The sequence below is a fragment of the Equus caballus genome, chromosome X, assembly GCF_041296265.1.
Source record: "Equus caballus isolate H_3958 breed thoroughbred chromosome X, TB-T2T, whole genome shotgun sequence".
Taxonomy (NCBI): Eukaryota; Metazoa; Chordata; class Mammalia; order Perissodactyla; family Equidae; genus Equus; species Equus caballus.
Window position 1 is genome coordinate 6256811 of NC_091715.1, and position 25061 is coordinate 6281871.

At 46.2% G+C, this 25061-nt stretch overlaps 1 long non-coding RNA gene across 1 annotated transcript; it reads right to left on the bottom strand.

The window, feature by feature from the left end:
* Window positions 1-998: 998 nt before the first annotated feature.
* LOC111771510 (uncharacterized) lies at window positions 999-19676 on the bottom strand. The gene is made up of 2 exons (XR_002805364.2): window positions 19378-19676; window positions 999-2223 (listed from the first exon to the last, which is right to left on the bottom strand). It is a non-coding gene; the product is annotated as an uncharacterized lncRNA (long non-coding RNA).
* Between the last annotated feature and the right edge of the window lie 5385 nt (window positions 19677-25061).

Here is a 25061-nt window from a genome sequence, read left to right on the forward strand (position 1 = left end):
GTACCCATTACACAGTAGTATACACTAAATTTTAGTTACTTTTCTTCCAGTAGAATATCTAGACTTTGCACAAATTAATGAAAAGCAAGACATGGGCTAGATGCCCCCAAATACGCACTCATGTGAACAAGCCATTCATTGCAATCCCTGAAGGTTGTAAACGTTCACATTTCAAAGCGCACCCATCACTCGCCCAAACCCAACCCCACAGGAGGTCCCAGCTACTTAAGCAAAATAACGTTTACATGGCAGGGCCAAAAGGAAAATAAGACGGAGAACTGAAATTCAACTTAAACATTGCCACTCAGGCACAATTCACAGACTGCAAAACGGAAGCGGCATAAATTGTTTCCAGTTTCCCTCAACACTGACAAGAAGAGCAGGAAATAGGTAATAAATCAAACTTTAATTTAGAAATTTCCTGGGATTACACTTTCGTTTATGATCTTTTTATTCCTGAAGTACTTCTAAACGTCCCTCATCAGGAGAAAACCATACGAGCCCCTCATTTACCAACAAGTCGTGGCTGACGGGTCTAATCCCCCAGCCCACATCCCAAAATACATCTGCACCTGTCGTCGGTATTTTTTCTTAATGTCATCCTGAACAGCTTTTACATTTCAGGGCATCTTCCAATCACGTGGAAATCAATTCTTCTAAATTACATCATGCCATGCTCTCAGAAGATAAAACGTTTTAATTGGGTGAGAAAAGGGATTTACTACTTCAGCAGCTCTTTGTAAAAATTCCTTTCGCTTTACCAGCATCAAAGCCCCCATTACTGTTATTTCATCTCTTTAACATCTGTTAGATGATGTTGCTACTTTTCAAACAGATCGTGGGTGAAGTGAGCCCTCACATTTCTACAGCATTCAGGACGAAATGTGTATGCCGGTTTGTCTTTGCTCCACAGGAGAGATGACAGCTGACCTATCCCTCCCCGTACGCATGTCCAGGAGGCTGTGACACAAGCACAGACCCACACACTAGAGGCCATATTCATGCTTTTCCTTCTCCTTTATTAAAAAAATCGATATCCCATCAATACTTTCCTATTTAGTAGTTGAACCATCTTGAAAAAGGTAAATTGTCCCCTTACAAATATTTCTCACTCTGTCCAAATCAATGAGGCTAAGAGACATAGAAATATTCCATTCAAAAGTTATAAATAAAAACCCTACGTCCCCCAAGCAGGGATCAGCAAACCACACCGGTGGGCCAAATAAGGGGCTGCCTGTTTTTATAAATAAAGTTTTATTGGCACTCAGCCACACTCATTTGTTTACAGACTGTCCCTGGCTACAAGGACCAAGTTGAGAACTTTCAACAGAGATCCTATCTACCACAAAGCCTAAAATGGTTGATATCTGGCCCTTTACAGAAAAAATTGGCAGTCCCTGCTCTAAAAGTGTTGTCGTCTAACAGAAATAGAACGCAGGCAGCATATGTAAGTCTAACTTACGTAGCAGCCATATTAAAAAAATAAAAAGAAGTGAAGCTAATTTTAATAATATATTTTAGCCCAATATATGCAAAACAGTATTATTTCAGCACATGGACAATATTAAGAAGTTATTATGAAAGAATTTCCCTAGGTTGTTTTTTTCTTCATACAAAGTCTTGGAAGTCTTTCTGGGAAGTCACATAACAATTCAGACTAAACATAGTTGAGGAGCTCAGTAGCCACTTGTGACCAGTGGCTGCCACATTGGTCTCTGGAGGTCTAAAGGGCATGCTAAGTGAGAGGAGAAAAAGAGTGAAATTTTCAATGAACGCTCTAGCTTCATACAAATAAAATGTAAGATAACAGACTTTCTGCTCATTCTAAGCATATCCCAAGCAAGATGTGGAACATACTTACACTGAAACATCATTGATTGTGTGTCTGAAATTCTAATGTCAGTGGGTGCCGGGACTTCTCAGCCCCTGAATTTTCCTGCTCCGTCCAGATTCCAGCGGGAGGCAGCAGAGAGGGGCTCTGTCCTAGCTCCTCCGCCAGCTTGGGTGCCTCACGCCGCCATTCCGTGCATTTTGAAAATTGCTGGTGCTGCGCACACTCACTGGCTCGGAGATCAATTACTGCTGAATCCATCCAGCCCAAGGCTGCCAGGTGTCCTGCAGAAGGCCAGGCTGTGCCCCTCCATACAAGGCAGCAACGCCATCACCAACGAAGGAGTCCCCAACTCAAAATGCAGATGCAATCTTCCTCTTAAGAAGGTTTTGCTTTAAAAAAAAAAAAAAGTGTGTTCTGTATGACTCCACTCACATAGAAGATAAACAAACACATGGACAAAGAGAACAGATTAGTGGTTACCACGGGGAAGGGGGGTGGGGTGGGCACAAAGGGCAAAGGGGTGCACCTATAAGATGACTGACAAATCATAATGCACAACTGAAATTTCACAAGGTTGTAAACTATCATAACCTCAAAAAAAAAAGTGTGTTGTCCCACCAAGACACTAGGAATGCCTTAGGGAGAAAATGCAGAGTCCACACAATCAAGAGTCACAATACGAATGGACTACAAATAACTTTTCTTAATCTTGCAGGAAAAAAAAAATGACTGCCTCCTTTCTGCTTCCAGGAAAGTAGGCCAGCCCTTCTGGAAGCCCTGAGGTGCAGAGCTAGGGAACACATAGTGAGATGAGCAAAGAGGAATTTTAGAACGTGAGAGCTGTCTCCACATAGAAATCCAAGTTGTAAAAACTAAGCTTTGTGTGTTCTCTGTCCTATAGTCAAAAATTTGGTGGCACAATTCAATAACCTCCATCACAGAGCCTTCCCAAGGTGCTCCCTTCTTAAGGCCGTTCTAACAGAGTTCAGAGCACAAGATGAAAGTCGGATGGTTGGCACAGTGTCACCAGGTGAAAGAAAGACTCGGTTTGGCAGTCAGGACTCAGCAGACGAATGAATCGCTTGGCCATTGCAGCATGGTCAACGCTGTCTACACAACTTGACCAAGTAAGAATAGGCCCAAAACACGAAGAGAAAATGATCTAGTGACAGCTACGATCATGCACTTTTCCTTTTACTCATCTTGGAAAATCATTTGGGGGAAACTTTCTCACAGAAAGAACAGAGACCCTTCATGTCGCGCTTTTTCAAATGAATTTACTTTTGGACCTCAAGATTCGAAGCACTCCACCATCCATCCTTTATTTAATGATCGTTCAAAATGTGTTTCTGTGCAGATTGAGGGTTATCTTTTCGTTGGAACAAAAATTTTTGAAAACTGTGTGCACATTAATGTGGTCAAGTGAACATTCAAATCCAGGAGAAGACTGAAATAATTCCACCCCATCTGGAGCCACGAGAATTTTCAAAGTTCTCCGTGTTTTTCTTGTTATTTCAGCTTATAGCTTCAGTTACCAGGCAAGGCTTTAGAAGGACTTGTACAGGGTCCAGAATTCCGTGGACTCTCATCGAGTTCTCACAGCTCTCCATTTGGATGGGTACCATGTTTCCGTCTTATTTTCCTGACAGCTTGCCCACTTTATCTTGAGATTCTTTCATCCTACAAACCAGAAAGCTCATTCCAAAATAGAACGCACAAAATGCACTGCAAAAACAATAGCCTGCAGCTTGTCGACAGGCTTATAAACTCGCTTTTTCTTCTCTCTGTACTGGGAGAACATTGAGAAAATAGCCCATCAAATTCCCAAATGTGTTATTGGACATAAAGATTTCTTTCTCTCATAGGTTTAAAAAAAATAGACTGCCAAATGTCTGCACTTTCAAGCCAATTTTAAGTTATGCTATAGTCATTCTAGAATTCCTCAGTAAGATAGAATAAAATCATTGTGAATATACTTAATGCCACCGAACTGTACACTCAGAAATGGTTAAAATGGTAAATTTTGTGTTATGTATATTTTACCACAATAAAAAATAAATATATAAAAACTGAACTACAACCAAATAGCTATAAAATGTCATCCACAATACACTGTTAATGGCAAATTTTGTTCCTATGTTCCTGGCACCTAGCAGATGCCACGTCTGCTTTTCCCCCATGATCTGAAGTTCCAAAACTTGTTCCCCCTACCAAGCACATTTTTTGGTCATACTGGTCGTTCAGTGCTATCTGTGGACAGGGCTATAATTTAAATATGCTGTTAAAATCCAGGATCATCTAGACTATTCCCATCACAGTCCAGTTAGTTTGCCCTAAGGTGTCAACAAACAGAATTCTATTTAAATATTACTGTAATCACCAGTTACACCTTCAAACTCCACGGCCACACTCATATTTCGCCTTCTTTGTTGACAGCATCAGCAATTTCTGTCTAATGGGAAATCACAGTTGTCATTTTCATAAGCAATCAAATTCTTTAATGAGGATTTTGGGTTTTTTTCGTACTAACAAATAACTTATGCATAGGTGTATTTGACTTTTTTTTTGAGATTAAATCTTCCTTATAAAATTTCACATGGTTCCAACCTGCGTAGGTTGGCTCTGGGGATGGTTTTCAGCTCTGTGGTTTATCAGTTGTGTGGCCTCCTGATGATGTCTACACAGGGCACTTCGTGGATTTGGAGAAAGATGGGAAGTCCAGGAAGAAGGAGGGCATTGCAGAGCTGAGACTTAATAAAAAGGATAAGGCGTGGGGGGAGACGGATCGCGAGATCCCCTCACAGGGAGAAAGGTAGGCACACAGCAGAGCAGCCGCCTGGAGCCATGAGGCTGTGCAGGCTGGGGAAAGTGTTCCAGGCTAAGGGGTTTAGGTTATACCCTAAAGGGAAACAGGGTACCACTGGAGGATTTTAAGCAAGGGGGCATGTAGTGGGTGGCATAGCAACCCCCAAAGTATATGTCCAAGTCCTAACTCCTGGCACCTCAGGTAAGATTCATCACAGCCTCGTGAAGAAATGAACAACTTTCTACCCAATGACCTCCATTAGACAAGGTCACGTGCTGAGGGTGCACAGAGAAGGGGCCGGGAGGAAGCTGTGATGGTCTGACACAACTGGGACTGGAGGACGAAGAGAGAGCCGAAGAGGGACTCGCACAACTGCTTGGTCTCCTGAGGGCCCAGCTGGGGTTGAAGATCATGATGTGTAGTAACGTGAATGCACTCGGTTGTGCAATTTTTCTTTAGCAGCCATCAGTAGCTTGGATGTGGACCAAGGATGGCAGATGGCTGGGCTGATTCAAGATTGGGCTTCCGCAAAGAGCGGTACACAACATTTCAGTTTGTTTCCAATATGAGCTCTGCTGGACTGAATGACTTCAATAAATTCTCTACTGTAAACATCGGGTACAAAAAATACTCCCTAATGGATAAATACATTGTGGTACAGTCACATGCTGGATGCTAGGATAGCTTTGAGAATGAACAAGCTATAGCCATAGCAGAGAGGAACACCTCGAACGCAATGTTGAGTGACAAAGGCAAGACCCGCCAAGGTACATGCATGTGATTCCATTAATACCAAGTTCATTCTGTTTAAGGGTGCAGATGTGGAGTAAAACTATAGGTAAGAGCAAGGAGACAATTATCCCCAAAGTCGAAATAACGGTAACTTCTAGTGGGGAAAGATGGGTGGTGACCAAGGCAGGCTCCTGAGCAGCTGGCCACATTCTCCTTCTTAACTTGGGTAATTACTAGTTGTTCTTTTTCTATTATTCATTAAAATGTATGTATCTTGAATGTACTTTTATGTCCCTAAGTAACATGTCACATTAAAGGAAGGAAATCTTCCATTAGCATTTTAATTCTCTACAAAATAGAGGTTAGTATTCTAATAAGCCAGGAACATTTTTTTTCAGTGGCAAGCAGTAGCAACCCAAATCAAATTCCACTAAGGGAAAAAAAGGAGCACATTGGTACATACAACTGGATAGTTCATGGGTGGCCTTCAGACTTGGCTAGATCCAGGTGCTCAAATGCTACCTAATGGAGTCTGTCTCTCTTCACTTCTTGGTTCCATGTTTCTCAGTGTCTCAGTGCCAACTTTAGTCTCAGGGATTGATAAAGAAGATGGATTTTATCATCACTAGGTTTACATGCTACCAACTTAGCAACCCTAGCAAGTAAGCAAATAATAAACAAACAAACCAACAAACCTCTTTGTCAGTAATTCTAGCAAAAGCCCACATCTGGCTGTCTCTGGATCATCATGGGTCATGGACGCTTTCCTATCCAGTCACAGTAGCCAAGGGATACGAGATGCTATTTGGCCAGGCCTGGTCCCCAAGTCCACCCGGGAGCTCAATATCACAGGACCTGAGAGTGACAGTCAGGGGTTCCTGAGAGAAAACTTCACTTCTTTCAACCAAAAGACAGGGTGGCCGGGGGCGCAGACAGAACCCACCAACATCCACTACAAATATGTCCACCTTTCTTTGGTGCTGGCACCAAGCAATAATTTCCTTTCATTTCTCACTCCTATATTCCAAACACCTCTCTTCCTTTCCATTTCTCTCCCAAATAAAGAGCAAAGGCAAACAAAATACACAAAAAGACCCAAGAATTTAGAAGGAAGCAAAAAGACTGAAAGAAAGAGTGAATGATTCCATTCCCCCCACCTTTGGCCTTTCAGTAATTACCTGCCGGAAGTTTGGGTCAAAGCTTTGCATCAGCTCAGATACATAATTTATAGCAACTGACTGCTAATAGATCCCTGCCAGCATGGTTCAGTAGAATAGAATGTGACATTCTGCTTGGCAGGACAATGAAGGGTGCCAGATTGACCCAACTCCCTCAGCCTGTGCCCAGTGACCAGAAACTTCCATCTCAGAGCCTCGGGGGACAAAGAGAACTCAGTGTGCTCCTTAAATTGAATAAAGGGGGAAGATCATGAACGTCCTGGGAGAGTTCAGGACGAAACAGATTTCCCCCAGGGGGAAGGACAAACTTTGCCCACAGCTGACCCAGCCAGCCAGGCTCCAGGACCATTAAAAGACAGTCACGACCAAGAATGTCGCCATCATCATGTCCGAGAGTCATTGAACCATCTATGCTTCTGCTGACACTGCCAAGGCTGGACTTCAAGGCTGAGCTGCACAAACTTAAAAGCATCCTGAGCTCCCCAGCTCTCTCCAGCCGCATCCATTGGAATCAAAGATTCAAAAAAGCCATTGCAACGGAAGCTCCCACAGACTTTTGAGTCTGGACATCTCCTTCCTGAGGACGGCTTGAGGACATCCACAAGATCAGACCATCTGCAGCCAGAATATTTCTCCCCAGTTAAAGCAACCAAGGAGGAGAAAACGCTGTCTCTTTTTAATAACTGCCAGTAATCATTTCACAACCAAAGGCTTTGTGGTTTCTGTCACATACGATCAATGAAGATTAAGTTAACTTCTTGAAAACCCACATGCTTATTCCACAAACACACCCAGGGCCCCTCCCAGGTGCCAAGCACTATGGCAAACTCTGGGGACACAAACAAGACACACTCCTGCCAAAAAGAGATTACTCAGGAATAATTCGTCCCAAGCAGCATTTTCAAATGACCTTCAGGCTGTGGTGAAGGCAGAATATAGAAGTAATCTTTTTTAAAATCTCTCATCTCCCAGAAAAGAGAATTAAAAATGCAGCTGTCATATGGGCGCATGGCCCAGGGCTGGCAGTTAACAGCTGCCCTCGCACCCCTGCTCCCTGACAGTCCTCCCCTACCCCCCACTTCTCCCTCCAGCCTGCACAGCTCAGGTGCTGAGAGGCCACGGGCCTCCCCAGGTCAGGGTGCGGAAAGGATGTGAGCTCCTGCCCCACTCTCTCCCCTTCCTGTATCGGGCCTCTTAAGTGTTCTCCCCAACCCTGTTAAGGGCTGAATTGGGTCCCCCCGAAATTCCTATGTTGAAATCCTAACTCCCAGTACCGCAGAATGTGACTGTATTTGGAAACTGGGTCTTTAAAGGGGCGATCAAATTGAGGACATCAGGGTGGGCTCTAACCCAATAGGACTGGTGTTGCTGTAAGAAGAGGAGATGAGGACACAGACACACACAGAGGGACCACCATGTGCCACATAGAGAGAAGACGGCTGTCTACACGCCAAGGACAGAGGCCTCAGGAGAAACCAGGCCTGCCCACCGCTGGATCTCGGACTTCCAGCCTCCAGAACCTTGGGGAAATCAACTCCTGTTGTTTACGCGCCCCTCCCCCTCCCGCCCCACCGCGGTACTTCCACATGGCAGCGGGAGCAGACTCACACAAACCCAGTCCGCGGCTCAGCTGTCAGAACGCAGAGACCCTACAGAAACTCTGTGGTTTGCAGCAGGCCTTTTTTTTCCTTCCCCATTTTGACAGCCCAGGCAGTTAAAATGCACAAGACTTCTGGCTCTTTAGACTGAATGGTAGGGCGTACTCAACTTGAACATGTGCAGGACCACCCTGTGCAGCAAACTCAAATCCGGCCTTCTCCCTCTCGGTTCCCCTTTCTGCCTCCCACAGACAAGTCCCCAAACCCTTTTAAGACGTTGCAGACCCTGGCTTGTGGGAGCCAATGGAGCTTTTACTAAATCTGGCTTCACATGAAGGTAACAGATTGTGAACTATACATTTGCCAATTTTTCCCCTGTGCCAGACCATTTTTAAGTTGTGTGCACAGAATGGCATTTCAAGGCCTTAAATATCTCTCCAGAGAGAGAAAAGAGTAGAAAATAGCCGCCGAAGCTCACATAACATGAGCAAGAACAGCTGATGCACAGTTTGGGGGGTGTTTTCTGTTTGGCTTTTGGGGGGGCGCTTTTCTGGGTGTTTGCTTCGTTGTTTTCGCTTTGGGGCTGCAGGAAGAGGGGCAAGGTGATAGAAGGAAACCCAGTTAACAAGCAGCTGTTTAGGAAAGTCACCTGCGAGGGGGTGGGGGGCGCGCGCCACTGCTTCTGGATTCCAGCTCCTTGGGGATTGGAGGGTAAGAGTGAGCAAGCTTTGGGGGTCCCTATGTGATGTCCTGGCAGGCGGCTCAGCTGCTGGAACTGGGAACACCCAGTGGCAGCCTCAAACCCCCCCTCCCCGTCTGTGGACGAGTGGTTGTTTAAAAAAAAAAATGTTTTTTTAAGCAGTACTTCCTGTTATGTTCGAGGAAGGCCTGGGCCGTTTTATTATTAAGCAATTTTCTTTTTAAGTTAAAAAAAAAGGGCCACATTTCCAGCAGGCTAAGATCTGCCTTACTCAAGCATCCATGTTTTAAATCTCATATTTAGTTAAGCCCTTAATTAAGCCTTCCAAGAGCTTGCCTATGTTTAATTTGCATTCCGAAACAGAAAATCTAATGTGTTTTAACATTGTCTGCTTCAGCTGAAAAGGAAACTGTAAATTTATACAGTCTGGTTTAAAAAAAAAATTGGCAATTGCATCTTAATGAGTCCCCGGAATGGGGTTGGGTGGAGCCGCAACCCTCTCTCTCCTTAACCTCCCCTCCCCCTCCCTCCTCCGCCTCCCCTCCTCCTCCTCCCATCCCCCTCCCTCCTCTGTTCCCTTCCCCCCTCCTCCACTCCCTTCCCCCTCCTCCTCCCACCCTCTTCCCTCCTCCGCTCCCCTCCCCCACCCACGTCCTCTCGGCTTCCCACTGCGGCCCCCAGCTCCCTCCACCTCCTTCTGTCTCCCCTCCCCCTAGCCCCGTGCGTCCCCTCCCCCAGCCCCTCTCGGCGGGGGTGGGGCAGACCAGGAAAGGTCACGCGGCCCCCTCGGCCCCCGGGTGGGGGAGGGGAGGCGGCCGAACCTGTTCTTTGTTAAGAGGTCACCGCCAGCGCCCAGCGCCGGGAGGAAGGAATTACCGACGACCTTCGAAGAGCCGCGCACTCGCAGCGCCCCGCCCCTCCCCCCACGCCTGCCGGCCCACCAGGCTTTCTCTAAACGCTCTGCTCCCAAAACACTGCTCAGACTCACCGTTTCTTCCCGGGGGATCCTAGAGCCCTTGGGGGGCTGCAGCTGCGGCGGCGAGGACGCTGCGAATTAGGACTGGGGCAGCAGAGGGGTTGCGCGGGGAAGCTGGCGGGAGGGCCTGGGGATGGAGGGGTGTGGACACAGAGGTACTGCGGAGCCCCTAGAGGGGGAGGGCTTCGTGGGAGCCTTGGGAGGTGGAGGGCCTAGGGAAGGGAAATTCAGGCCCAAACTTTTCCGGCCCCTCCATCCGTCAGTGGACGCAGGAGAGTTTCTCTGAATTCTGTGGAATGTCAAAAAGAGTCCCGCAGCACAATTTAACTGCTTCTGACTACCTAGTCCTGTGATTAAAGCCCCAGGGAGCCCCTGTAGCTGCTGTGCGCAACTGAGTCTGGGGGGGGGGGCCATAACTGTACCCTCAGAAGGCCCTGGTGGTGTGTTACCACGGCAAGAGAGGATTCGCAAAGTTATCAAAGATGTTCGCAGGTCATTCTGAAGCCACCTGATGAAATCTTTGTCCCTTTACTGTGGCTTTACCACTTAGATGTTAAAGAACGTTTACTCTTCCTAATGTAAAACAAAGCACAGCCAATTTTCTGTACAACAAAATAATTCCCAGAGAATACCAGTGTTAACGTTTGCCTGCATGCCTGTCGTTTTTCTCTGTGCAGAAAACTTTCCATCCAAAAATGGCAATTGAGGGAGAGGGGAGGTGAGTAGTAAAATGGGGCTCACACTGTATAAATAGCTTAACATTCTGATTTTGTTACCTAGCCTTAAAAATATTTTTCTGGGTCACTAAATATTTTTCAAAGGCATACTTTTAATGACGGCTTAAAATTCCACCGAACAGAATTTTATGTGCTAGAATTTATTAACCATTCCCCTATTGTAGAACATTCCTCTAGTTGAACCCTCAAAGAATATATCCTAAATTATCCCCTCCTGTGTACTTACATAAGTAACCTTTTTCTCCGCAACCCTCAGTGCAATAAATAAATACAATTTCCTCTCAGCATGCGTAAGTGTGTTGACTCTGCTTGCTTTGCCCTCCCAAAGCACTGCCCGGCACCTTCCGGGGATATCCAGCAAAGCCTAAATGTTTATGGGGAGGGGCAGCGATGTTCCCCTCTGTCATATTCTCTGCTAAATATATAGTTTAATGTTTATATGCATATGCATATTTTAGCAGGATGGTGGCTATCACTGATTATGTATAAAGTGAGTGACTTTCAAGGCACAAATTTCAATGCAATGGGACGACATGGAGGCATCTCAGTGAAAAGACAACAGTTGCTTCCTGTTAATGACAAACTTTACAGGCCCGGGGGGTATCACAGTGATTGGCTCACAAGATCTCCTCTCTTTGTGCCCATCACATGAACTGGGTGAGCAAGTGGTTTCCCTGAGTTACTTCTCCTTCCCTCACTTGAATGCTGAATATAAAAAGAGAGATGTGAGAACAATGCACAGGCTTTCCTTTCACAAAGGTCGCCCCCCAACTTCTATCTCTGTTGTAAACAGGAACCAACTCCAGAGTTGTTCTTGTACCTCTTTGGAACACTCACATAGTGGGTTTTTGTTCCTTTAATCAACAACTTCAATGTTACAATGTGATCGATTATATATATATATATCCCCAAGAGAAAAGAAACATACATCCACACAGACTCTTAGACTAATGTTCCCGGCAGCATTTTTCATAAAAGCCCCAAAGTGGAAACAACCCAAATGTCCATCAACAGATAAACGGAGTCACAAAATGTGGTCTATCCATGCAATGGAATATTTTTCAGCCATAAAAAGGAGTGAATTCCTGATACCTGCTACAACAGGTTGAACCTCAGAAACGTTATGCAGAGACGCAAAAGGCTGCATACATATCATGTGATTCCATTTGTATGAAGTGTCCAGAAAAGGTTAGCCTACAGAGGCAGGATGTAGTTTAGTGGTTGTTGCCAGCTGTGAGCAGAGAGGGATGGGGAGTGGCAGCTAATGGGTACCAGGTTCCTTTTGGAGGCGATGGAAATATTCTCAAATTTGGTTGTATCGTGATTGCACAACTTTACATGTACTAAAAAACAACAGCACTCAATTGTACACTTACAGTGGGTGATTTTTACGGCATGTAAATTATATCTCAATAAAACTTCTTTAAATGCAATAGTATAACAGTTTTTGTGGGCAGTGTCTCCAAGTGAAAAGGTGCCTCTGACACAGACCTATTAAAGACAAATACCTTCAAAATAGGCCACCCTAAAACTGGCACGGGCTAGAGTGAACCTGTGCAGGACACTGGCTCTTTCTTTGAGACGTTTCTCTGTGACCCTGCTCCTATGCGTGTGTAAGTCCTCCTCACTTTGTACATGCACTTAGGCTCGTCCTAGTCTTTTCTGTCTTCCTGCGTTCTGCCCCAGACGATCCTTGTGACGGTGTGCTTCACTACCTTTCTCACGTACCCTACAAAATAATCTGTAAATGGAGCTCACTGGTGATTTATGCGGTTAACCCCCAGTTCCTCAGGCTACGATTTTCCTCCGACTCACCTCACCTAACTTAGCTGAGCTCTGTTGGGGTTCCTTCCCTCCGGATAAACCACCATCCACAGTCAAAAGCACAGTTCCCAGGGGACCCAGGACCGACACGTTTACATAGTTGACGGAAACCGAATGCTCAAGACAGCACCCTTACCTTGCCAGTGTGACAAACTCATTTACTTGTGTATCCACTTTCATTCATTTTTTCAGTGCTGGTTCCCACCTACTCCACTGAATTCACCACTGCTGAAGCAACCCTCCCTCCCTCCCCAGTTTGGAAAATATCGGTCCACAGGGGATGTTAGGCAATGTGTGGAGATGTTTTTGGTTGTCACAACTCAGGGAGGTGGGTGCTACCAGATTCTGGTGGGTGGAGGCCAAGGATGCTGCTCATCACCCTACAGGACACAGCACAGCCCCACAACGGAGAATAATCCAGCCGCAGATGCCCACAGTGCCGGGGCTGAGAAACTGATTTCAACTCCAGGAAAGGTTTCCAGCATCCTTATTCACTAACCAGGTCTTGTAGTTAACTCTAAAATAAGGGTGGAAGGAGAACTCCATAAAGGTCACCTCGTTCCCGCCTCCTCCTCCCACTTCTCCGCTAATATCTTCACCTTCTATGTCATTAACTCAATGCAGACAATTTAGGTCCCTAGCTCAGAGGGACATGCTCTGACGTGTTATCAATATTTAGCTGAGGGCTGATTTGTGCAGGCATCGGTCAACTTAACGCCTGTAGAAAAGTGTTTATCGCATCCCTGTGAGCCCCATTTTATCCCTCTCATTTGAACACGCTTCCTCAGCCCGTGGCTGGTCCGCAGGAAAGCAGGGGTCTTTCTTATTTGGTCCTGAGGTTGGTTCCTTGGGCTTGGGTTCAGGTGTTCTGAAATGAAGGCCACCTCTTTGCCCACACCACTGCCTGGGCTCTCGCGTCCTCTGGCCCTAGCCTGGGAATGACACGAGCCTGGCTCCGCCCATGCGCCTTGGCTTCAGTGAGTGTCCCCGCCTACATCCCTCCTCCTGCCAGTTGCTGCTCTCCACCCACATCCGCCTCGCGGCCCCCCACATGGCTCTCCTGCCTGCCCTGCCTTCTGCTCCTCTGGAAAGTTCCTCCTCCTCACCCGGCTCTCTCATTCTCTCTCACTTGAGAATCCAGAAACCATCCACGCTGCAGCTCGTGGGCCTCGGTTTCCCACTCTGACCCCACTCGCCCCACACCTAAATCACATTTCTCCTGAGGCTCCAGCTTGGCCCCACTTTGGAATCACTCCAGGAGCTTTCAAAACTCCTGCCGCCGGGTCCCACCCCCAGAGATTTGTGCCTCTTTGGTCTGGGATGTGGCCCGGGCATCAGAATTTTTGAAAGCCTCCCAGGGATTCTAATGTGCAGCCAAGGTTGGGGCCCCTGATTCAGCGCTTTAGGCATTTGCAACGCCCCGCTATGTTTCTTCCCTTTGCACCCATTGTAGACACTCTGAGAACTGCAGGTTCTCTTTATTTCGTAACAGAAATGAACCCATAGTCACCTTTTGGGAGGCATTCTCCTGTAAGTTAATATTCTGAAGTCCCATTCCTGGAACCTTCTCCTAGGGAAGACATGATGCTAGACGATAGCTGGGGGTGGAATAGAGCAACACTTTTCAAAAAACGTGTTTTCATTTATGTCAACTCTGACATTATTGGCATTTGGGGCTGGATCATTCTTTGTGGTGGGGGCTGTCCCGTGCACTGTAGGATGTTGTGCAACATCCCTGGTCTCCACCCACTCGATGCCAGTAGCACCCCCACCCCCCAGTTGAGAACCACTGATTTGAGAATATACAGAAATGTGTTTCTGCTTTGCTGATTTTTAACTACGTTAAAAATATATACTTTTTCAAAATATTTCCCAGTCTTACTCAATGCTAGTTGGACTTTGTTTTGAAGACGTGGGAGAGTGTCATGCCTGTTGCCCCAGGTACTTGAAGAGGTAAGCCAGAGCAGAGTAACAACTGGAAGAATGACAACCTGGAACGAGGCCCACAATTCAGTTGAAGTCAAAGCATGGTGAGAACTTAGTGAAATCAGCGAAGACCGGGCCTGGCCAGTTCTCATCACCTCGTTACCACGGGGGCTCCTGAGCTTCCGGTCTAGCTCATAGAGCTCCCACTGCTGACCGGGCCTCGGCCCCGCCTGAGCTCCAGTCTGCCTTCCAGCCAGGCAAAGGCAGGTTCCTGGCTGTTGGGATCATGTGACCCCTCCCCTCACTGAAGCTGTACCTTCAGACACCCTCAAATACCAGAAGGATGGAGACTTGGCTGAGTCAGGGACAGTTTGTCACTTCTGCATGACATGGAGCCATCAGGCCTGATTCCATCCAACTGCTTGTCCTCACACAGAGCTGGACCAGGGAAAACAAATGATTAGCTGTTTTTAAAAATAAACAGACCTTGATGGATTTTTTTTAACTTGCAACATTTCTAGAACTATGTTAGGAATTTAAGAGGAGAAATTGGTCCTTTGGATTCTTTCGCTGTATTGTTTGTGAGAAAATGAGTCATCCTTTTCCCTTTCTCTGACCCGCATGCAGTCCACTGCGGGGTAAACGTGTCCAGACACGACTTAGACCCAGGACTTACTTCATCACTTGTGGGACACAGTGCAAAATGTAAACATGGGGGCCTTTGTTTGAAAGCAGAAAAAAATAAAATAAAATAAAGATTTTTTTCTTTTCTTCTCAGGTCTCTTCTGAACTGTGATGGTGTCTTTTACTTTCAATGTCACACTTCTTTGGGCACAGCGATACCCACAGGACTAGTGTGGACCCTCACAGGCGCCTGGGGTCTCATGACTTAGGAAGTGGGGCACATGCCTCAACATTCCAACCCCTTTGCACCCGCCATGGGCAGAGGGTAGCAGCTCTTCCTGGTTGGGGGCAGCAAAGTGGCTGCAGAGAGCCCACCCTGGGGAGTCAGGGAGACTGCTGGAAGGGGACCTCCAAGCCCCCAGGTTTATGCTCCGTTGTTCTCAGACTTTACTTTCAAAACACAATCTGAACGATAAAATTAAGGATTTCAATATGGCGGTGGTAGAGTATTAAACCCCAGCACAGGCCCCATCTGAGCATGGGGCCATGTGTGACGGTACTGTCACACAGCCGTGAAGCTGGCCTAACCACACACAAAGCACCAGCTAATTTTTTTATATAATTAAGTAAAACATAAAATATCTTCCAAATCACAAGGATGACACAATACCCAGTTTCCCAAATAATTCATTCCTTTAGGAACAGAATTAACATCTTAAACACTTTTGCTTTTCTCAATTGCCAAAATTTTCCTTTTGTTTTTTTACAGTTAGTACCTACACAATGGAAACATGCAGTGCGCTTCTTTTTCTTTTAAATCAGCTTCCTTCTTTTGTTGTTCCTGCCATACATTTCTTGATTGCTTTGTAAAACAGCCAGAAAGAATTAAGGAGTTGTAATTTGTGCTGTGGCCAAAAAATATACATTCCACAAAATCGGGATGTCCCTTACTCAAAATGTAATGAAATTGTTTGCTGGTGAATTTGAAAGGGCCTAAGCCATGCAGATTATAAACAGCGAAGCGTGATGGTAAAGGATTGTCACCAGATCTGTCACTTCTCATCCAGTGTTTCTTGGCAGAGGGACCTTGAGCCTCCTCCACTGGAAGCTGCCCAGCTCCATGGACCAGAACTCCAGTGGTGACGTCGTGGGAATGTGCTTTTGTAACAAACACCCCAGGTGGCCGGAAGGCACCCACACTTTGAGAACCACCGCTCAGTCTATCATTGAGCTGACTGTCCTTAGACACTTGTAAACAACATGGCTTCTCCCAGGCCCACAGTGAGCTTCCTTTTGTTCTAGCTGCTGGGCTTATTCTTATACATCCCTTGGCTAAAATACCAGAAAGCCACAGACACCCCTTGTCTAAAGGCGTCCACACCCGCCACAGATGTGTGGAGTCATGCAGCAAAATTCTGAGGACGTGGTGCCCACATCCTGGCCCTAAACTCCTCTCTCCGGCCACTCTGGCCTAAAGACACACAATTAGGAATTCATCACACTCCTTCTTCCTGGCTTCTCCACTCTCCTGCGCCAGGCATTGACAATACAAACACCCTTTTTGTTCTCCGGGTTTACGCTCTCTCAGCACAATCTCGACTGGCAAGGCAGGAGCAAAACCTCAAAATGCAAATCACTTCATGCTCAGGAATCACATTGCTGTCTTTTCTTAGGAGGTGACTTTTTTTAACTTTAACAAAATCTTCCACATATAAAATGTTTTTATTATATTATTGAGAAAGAAATCTGCTAACATGGTAAATCTTTTCTTAAACATAATTCCTCCATTATGGTTACAAACATCTTTCTTCCGGGGGAGGCGGGCGGTAATTAATTTGCATTAGACATTGTGGACATTCCCTTCCATTTCTGTGTCTAAGATACTGTCTTCCTGTCACTTCTGTTTATCAAGCCATGCACATTTAATGACTCAGCTCCAGGAGACTCAAGAAAAGGAGCTGGTCCTTCTTTCATCAGCACAGTTTATTGAAGAATCCCATCTGGCAAAACTTTGCCAGCCTTCCCTGAAATTTTAATTTTGCCACAGGTGATGTGGTGTTTCATTATTTAAACTATGAATACATTTTAAAATACTGTACAGGAGCACAAGGAGTCCTAAGCACAAAAGAGATTTTTTTAGGGCAAAATAGGAAGAAAATAAAAAGATTGTACAGATGACTGCTCAGAAGCTTTCATAAATTCTGCAAGATGGTGATAACGGTTGATAACCTGGCAAGGGTTTCAGAGAAACGTACAGGAAGCGAAAGCCACTGCGCGTAACGGGTCCAGCATTTCATTGTGCAACGTTCCACAAGCCTTCACGGTCCTCAGAGCCATTTTGTAACCTATATACCTAATGGAGATGCCCTAGCCACCTCTATCCCACCCTCCAGCAAAAGACTTCTTTGCGGATCTAACGAACAAAGCTTGTATGAAACAACCACCACAAAAAGTGGGGGGAGGGGCAAGAAAAACCTGGCTCTTCCCCAGAGTCTCAGGGTAGCTGGTCTTTCTTTTTCTCTTTCCTATGCCCCTGGTTTCTTGTTCTCCATCATTATTTTGAGTCAGCAAAGAGGAAACATCAAGAGACTCTGGAGGAACACTCGTGATAGGGTGAATAAGCAAAAGGCAATATTTTGCCTGTTCTTTTTATTAAGAAATCTTTGTTTGATTTGAGGATGCACTGTTCACAGGAAAAGACTCCTTGGAGATTCTCAGGATAAGGAAGAGACACATAGCAAACCAATTCAAGGTCGGGCAAGTCTGCTTGTGTTTGGCTTGGTTTTGCATGCAGCCCCCAGGCGCTCCAGTAAACCCTTGAGCTCATGTGAGCTGGATGTCTCTTTGCCTAGAGTCACTTTTCATAAAGATCTGAAGGTGCAGGGGAGCATCAGCCAAGGACAGCTGCCAAAAATAGCTGACTTCCAGGGCTGCAGAGAAATTGCAAGACCAGCGTAAAAGGACCCGAGTCACACCAATTAACCCACCGATGCCAAACAGTGGGCTACTCTTGGTTACAAAACACACGCATGCCTGTTAGGAAAGATACAAATAGAAACTTCTGTGGTACACTAGGCTAATATCATGTCTGCATTTGCAGCCCTGCTGCCTCTTGTAAGGTGGGCCAAAGTCAACAGTTCTTGGGGTCTGAGGAATTGTGCTTACCGTACGGTCCTCAGCTCTGCAGGCTCCGTAAAACCAGGTGAACTGATCTAAAAGTGACACTGTCACTAAAAGTGACAACAAAATCAAGCTAAATAATTAATTATCCTTCTCCTGACCTCCTCCAAAAGCAACGAGATATATGCTCAAGGAATGAGAAAACCCTAGCAAAAAATTCAAGGTGTCTGTGACAAAACTCTGTTCAGAATAAAGTTAAGTGCCTTCAAATTAATGGTATTGTTCATCTAGATTTTCAAATTATATTTAACTGATAAACCACTTTTGTGACAAAACCCTGTGCTAGGTATTGAGGGAGGGGAGGCGGGCAAGACACAATTGAGAATAGGGATCTGCAATCAGTGAGCGGCAGCGCCAGCAGCAGAGCGTTCCCAACACAAAGGAGTAAATGGGGGACAAAAGTTAACCGCCCCCCCTCAAGTTTACAAATACTGGTGTCCAAGCAGGCAAGAAGACCTAGGTGCTCAAAATCCCTTTGCATCTGGGGTTGGTCCAGGTTTAAGGGTCCCTCAGAGCCTGGGGGCTCAAGCCCAGGACAAAGGGACCCTTTACAATTTCATCCCGTCCCAAGCACACTCATCCTGTTGCTCACACAGAGCTCTGCCCCAGAGATCAAGAGATGCCAGCTCTGGAGGAAGTCACAATTCAGTGTGGAAGAGAGAGACAGGTGAAGATGGGCAGCTGAAGAGTGACCTTTCTGGGGTGAGGAGTGAGGAGTATGGTACCCAGGTAAGAGAGTGATGGACAGTGTGGCTTCCTGGAGGGGGCTTCATAGTGGAGACCTCCACCCACTCATACCGTGCCGTACCCCTTACTGCTGTGACAAGGCGGGGCCCGCAGAAAGCACGCAGGAAGTTCTTACTGAGCCATTGAATGAATTAACGCTGGCTCTTACTCATCGAGGACTTAAAATGTGCCACATTCCGTGTGAAGATCCACATCCAAGTATATGTAGGTATAAACATCATCAATCCTCTCAATAATTCAGTGTAATAAATACAATTAATATTCTTCCCACTTTACAGTGACTTCCAAAGATTCCCCAGTTAGTGGTAAAGATGGGTCTGGAACCCAGGTCTCTGTCACCCAAAGCCGTGATATTAACCCCGCAGAGCCAGCCAGGTGAGGAGAGGTGGGGGAAGGTGGGAAGCCACCATTTATTAGAAATCCATCGCGTGCCACATACATTATGGGCACAACCTCTAATCCAGCAGCTATTATCCCCACTTTACAGATGAAGAGAATGAGGCTCTGAGACTCACCCATGGCCACACAGGAATATGTGTTAGAAGCTGGCTTCAAACCCACATCAGATGGGCTTTAAGAGTCAGGAATCCTTGCCACTGGGCCAGCAGCTCTCAAACTTTCCTGTGGCCGGCTTGTTAGGACAGTTTCCTGGGCCACCTTCCCAGCAATGCTGATTTTCCATGCTTGAGTGGGACCAAAATTGGCATTTGTAACAAGCTCACAGGCAATGCTGGTGCTGCTGGTCTGAGGTCACACCCACACACCAACAGGACAGTAGAATCCTGTTTTGTGCAGATTCCTGGGACTCACTCCCAAGGCTTCTGATGCAGTGGCTTTTAGGAGGTTCGGAAGCTGTCTATTTAATCACTTCCCTGGGAGATTGTAGCATAGCCAGTCTCTGCACCCGCCCCTAGTTAGCAGACTGTTCTGGGTGGAGAACAAGCATGTGTGTTCTGGGAAGTGCAAGTCATTTGGGGTCAGGAATGTCCAGGAAAGTAATGAAGGGTGGGCCCAGAGAGGCAAGCAGAGACAGAGCATGATAGTTCTGTGAGCTCAGCTAAGGATTTAAGGTTTAGTCCCACAGGGGATGAAAGCCACTAAAAGATGGAGTAATAGGTTCTACATAAACCAGACAATCATTTATCTGATATCAGTATAAACGTGCTCCTGGGCTAGAAACTGCACAAAGACAACTTGATCAATAACTCTTTCTTTTTAGAAGCCACACATGTACGCACACACTACATTGGAAAATAGAAACAAAAAATAAACAATAAATCAATGCGTGAAAATATAACATCATGTTTACACCGTTGACAATCTCACCTTTTGGTAAATCTATCCTTCCAGCTGCCCATGGGAAACATTTGGGGTCCTCCTTGATGCCCCTCTTTCTGACACATCTGCATCCAATCTTTATGGCTTGCCCTTCCAATTGCGTCCAGAATCCGACCACTTCTCATCACCACCAAGGTACAGCCTATGGGAGCCGCCATTTTCTCTGTCTGGACGACATTGACAAGAGCCTCCTAACTCAACTTCCTGACTCTGTCCTGGCCCCTACAGTCTATTCTCAGCACAGCACCTGGGGGATCCCTTTAAGAAGAAGTCAGATGGTGCCTTTGCTCAAAACCCTCCAGAGCACCCCCCTTCCTTTCAGAGTAAAGCCAAAGTTCCTATAATTGCCTGCGAGGTCCTGCATGACTGTCCAGCACCCTGCCCCCCACTTCTTAGACCTTGTGGAAGGCAGGAGAATGGCTCCCCTAAGAGGTCCAGTGGAACCTGTGAATATGTTACATGTCACCTAGTAAAGGGGAATTAAGGTTGGAGATGCAGATAAATTTGCTAACCAGCTGACTTTAAGATTATCCTGGATTACCCCGAGGGGTCCAGTGTAATTACAAGGACCCTTAAAAGTAAAAAAGGGAGGCAGAAGAGGAGGTCAGAATTATGCAATGTGAGAAGGACTCAACCCACTATTGCAGGCTTTAAAGATGGAGGAAGGAGTCAAGAGCCTGGGAATGTGGGCGCCTCTAGAAGCTGGAAAAGGCAAAGAAACGAATTCTCCCCCAGAGCCTCCGGGAGGAACGCAGCCTTGCCGACATCTTGATTTTAGCCCTGTAAGGCCCATTTTGGACTTCTGACCTCTAGAACTATGAGATAGTAAACTCGTGTTATTTTAAGCCACCAAGTCTGTGGTTATTTGTTACAGCAGCGATAGGAAACCCAGACAGACCTCATCTCCTGCTGCCTTCGGCCATCTGTTACTCACTCACCCTGTCCTCCTTGCAGTTCCTCAGGTAGGGTGGCCATGTAATGTGATGTGCAAAGCAAGGTTCTTTGTGGACTGAAAGGCAGCACTAGCAGTAATTATGACGAGACAACAGGCATAAAAAGAGACTGCCCGGGACAAAAGGAGGCGCGTGGTCACATCAGCCTCGGGGTCTCTTCGCAACAGGGTCATCTCTCTGCCTGCACAGGTAACTCCCTCACCTCCTCTGAGTCTTTGTTCAAATGTTATCTTCCCGATGAGGCCAACCCTGACCACGATATTTAAAACTCCAGCCTGTCCTTACATCCCTATCCTCCAGAACCTTCTTTATCCTGGTCTGCTTTTTCTTTTCCTCTGTAACATTTATCCCCTTCTAACATACTTTTTGATTTCTTGCAGCTCTTGATTTTGTCCATCTCCTTTGGCTACGACGCAAACTCTGCTGGGATAAAAATCATCATTTTGTTCTCTGATATACCACAAGCTTCCAGAACAGTATCTGGCACATAGTAAATACTTGAGCAAATATTTGATGAATAAGCAAGGGATATGAGCATCCTGAAGCTTGGGAGGAAGAAGGAGCACGTGACAGGCAAGAGCACAGATCTGAAGACCTGAGTTCTAGGCCCCACTTCCCCTATGAATAGTTTACTGCTAAATATTTTGAGCAAGCCTTGTAGCTGCTCTGAGTATGGCTTTTCATCTGCAAAACGAGAACTCTGAGATTACTTGATGCTCTCAGATCTCTGACATAATTAGGTGAATGCTAAATACCCCCAAGTACAGCGACTCCAAGCCCAGACCTCACAGCTGGGGGTCAACCATGGGATCAATTGGACACATATAGGACCAACTGGCCAGAAATAGCCCCCAAGGTAAGATTTTTAGGAGGAGTGTGAATCTGCTGGAATGTGAAGTAGGGGCAGCTGGAATTCAGCCAGCTGAAATGAGTCACCTTCAGCAAGGTGCAGCTTAGGAACTCAGCACAATCGTGTCTGGGTGGGTAAAAAGTAGTTGGGGGAGAGCTTGGCGTCCCTGCTTAACTCAATGTGTCCACGGCAACTTCTAGAAACAAAATGGCCTCGAATCTGAGCCACTTCTCTGATGGGTCTCCCAAGGCTGCCTTGAAGTGAGCAAATCTATCTCTCTTCTTAAACAATAGATTTGCTGGATCAATTATGGTGAGTAAATATTACATCACTGAGAGACACACGTCACTGAGTAACGACAGGCACCTGGCCTGGGTGGTGATATCTGCTCTGCATATTTATTTAAATAGATTTGCCATTTATATCTGGTCAGCAGGACAGACTCAGCTCAAATCTTCCCTTGTTCTTAGGAGCTGTATAACCTGGGCCCGGAAGCTGGAAATAATGCCAATCGCATACCACAGCCCCTCCTAATACACAATTATTGTTATTGTTAACGACTTAGCAAGATGCTCCTCCAGACCGCATTAGCGGCTCTCTTTGCTCACCAGCCCCTCTGAGTGAGCAGGTTTCAAGAGAAAATAGGGGGTCTTTAGGAGAGAAGTAATACAAAGGAGTACAGAGTTGAATGTTTTGCTCAAGAAGTTAGCATTAGGAAAAAGCAAGATGCCATCAATAAGATATAATGCTACCATTTGAGGGACAGTAAAGGAACATATGTAAAACTCAGGGTAAGCCAGGAGTCCTCAACTGCAGCACTGGTGACATTTCGGAGGCCAGGAATTCTTTGCTGGGAGTGGGGGGAGCTGTCTTGTGCATTATAGGAGGTTTCGCAGTATCCCTGGCTAGATGCCCCACTAGGTGCCAGTACCATCATCCTCCCCCCAGTTGTGACAACCAAAAATGCTTTCAGACATTGTCAAATGCCGCCTGGGGGGGCGTGCTACCCTCAACTGAGAAGCACTAGGGTAAGTTAATATAGCAAACTAGCCCAGTTAGGGTCATGAGACAGTCCTCTTAGGGTCCCTGGAGGAGGGGAGGGGAGGTTGTGCTCCACACAGTCATTTAGGGACCCAGATCTCTTCAGTCTTGGGCTCTGTCATCCACTGGAGTCTGCATTCTGCAATCTAACAGGGAAGAAGAGAGCGCATGGGGCGGGCTGATGGCGGCTCCAGGAGCAGGGCCTGGGAGTGGCATAGAGCAACCCCCCTCCCCCCATCTGCTGGTCAAGACCGTCAGGAGGCCTCATACAACGGCAAGGGAGGCCAGGAATGTGACCCAGCTTCATGCCCAAAAGAAAACAGAAGCAGTAATGGGACTTGAAGAGCACATTGTATTCTCTGTCACACAGAAATGCTTGTTAATGTCCCCTACCTCTGAAAAAATCTCTGGAAGGGCACACACAGACCCAAGGAAAGGCTGGTTGCTTCGGGGGAGGGGAACTTGCTGCCTGAGAGAAGTGAGAGGGCAGGAGACTTGTTTTCCTTATGTGGACATTTTGAATTTTATACAATGAGCGTGCGTGCCTATTGAAAAAGAATGAAGTTTGGGGCCGGCCTGGTGGCATAGTGCTTAAGTTCACATGCTCCACTTCCATGGCCTGGGGTTTGTGGTTTTGGATCCCGGGTGCCAACCTACACACTGCTCATCAAGCCATGCTGTGGCATCGTCCCACATACAAAATAGAGGAATATTGGCACAGATGTTAGCTCAGGGTCAATCTTCCTCGCCAAAGAAAAAAAGGAATGAAGTTTGTTTTAAGCCACCACTGGAAAATATGGAAAACTCAATGTACACAACCCACAAACATGGACATAAATGCTTTCACAGAGAATGTAAAGTTGCTTTTGTTATTGCAGCCCAGACTGTTGTCTTCTGAAGGGATTGAAGGCAGAGGCCCTCAGGTCCAGTCCACGGGCACAGACTTTCTCTAACATCAATTATAGCTGCCTCTCTCACTCAATCTCTTGTCACTTCCATAGGGAACAGTTCTTGATCACCTTCAGAGTAATTGGGACCCAAATGTGTCTCCATGAAAACGTATTGTTAAAACAGCTCAGGACGATTTTAGTATAATTCATGATGAAAACAGTTTCATAAGAGTTTCCTCTTTCCCTATTTGAAGCCTTCTTGCTACCACATCCATTCTCATTAGGATTGCTAAACCTATTTTACTCAATGTTCATAAGCAGATAAACAGTATGGAGAGGTTCTCATTGAAGGTTCAATTCTTATCGAAGGAAAATCTGCCAGTAGAACGTCCCCACAAGCTCTCTCTCTCTCTCTCTCTCTCTCTCTCTCTCTCCAGGCTTGCAGAATGCAAATCCTAGGAGATAGCAGAGTTGTCCGGGGTGGGAGAGGTGCTGTTTTGTTTCCTTTTGCCATCCTTCCTGATACTCAACGTCCTTGCCGAAGGCTCCCTCCCCTCCTCCTCAGGGTTTCTGAAATTGCTAACTACAAAGGAGAAATGCATAGACTTTTATTGTCATAGAGCAAAGGTTAACAATTCTGATTCCCCCACCAAAAAGACTATTGAAATTGCCAAAGCCAAACTTTTTTAAAATTAAGGAATTTTTTTTAATCCCTGAAAATACTGCTGTTTTGGAGTAGTTAGAAAATAATTTTCTGGTCACTACTCTTGTGTGCTCACTAGATTAAAAGTTTAGATCCTTTCGAATACTTGTATCAGTCAGTTTTTCCTGCATAACAAATATCCTCAAAAACTTAATGACTTAACCACAATTTATTTAGCTCCTGATTCTGTGGGTCAAAATTTGCGCTGGGCTCAGCTGAGTGGGTCTTCTGGTCTTGGCGGGGCCTAGGCATGAATCCGGAGTCAGCTGCCAGGCGAGCTGGAGACAGACTGCTCCTAAGATGGCTCATCTCTGCTCCAGGTAGTCCGTCATCCTCCAGCAGTCTGAGCAGAGGTCCAAGAGAGAAGAGGGGCATAAAGTCTCTTGACATCTAGGCCCGGAACTGACACGTTGTCCCTGCTGTC